The sequence below is a fragment of the Brassica oleracea genome, chromosome C4 (assembly GCF_000695525.1).
Source record: "Brassica oleracea var. oleracea cultivar TO1000 chromosome C4, BOL, whole genome shotgun sequence".
NCBI lineage: Eukaryota > Viridiplantae > Streptophyta > Magnoliopsida > Brassicales > Brassicaceae > Brassica > Brassica oleracea.
In genome coordinates, this window is record NC_027751.1 from 14,261,718 (window position 1) to 14,262,226 (window position 509).

The following is a 509-nucleotide window of genomic DNA, read 5'->3' on the forward strand; positions in this document are numbered from 1 at the left end:
AACAAGCTCACTTGGGAGAAAATCCCATGGTATCCTTTGTATATATTTGTATATATCTTTTTCTTGCTTTACTGTGTTTGAATAAGCTTAGGGACAAGTTTGGGAGAATTCTCAAAAATTCCCAAAGGTCATGTTGAAAATTCCAAGGTGACAACATGCCCTTCCTCCTCATTTCCCTTCTCTCATGACAGCCAACTTCAAGTAAGTGCATTTACCTTTGTAAATACTTAGTTATCATGTTTATGTCTTTCCCTTAGATCTCTCCTTTGAGCTTATTCTCACACAAGGGACTGTGTGAAGTGAGTTTGGGGGAGAGTCTACTATCTCAAATTGTGTTTTGTTTTATCTACTTGTCATTAAGTCTCATGCATTGCACTGTGAATAATTATTTGCATAGAAAATCTACAAAAATTGAAAAATTTCGAAAATCACAAAAATAAGCATTTAGTTGCATCATTTGCATCTTTAGGATTAAGTCTAGAAGCATTTAGATTGCATTCATGCATTGG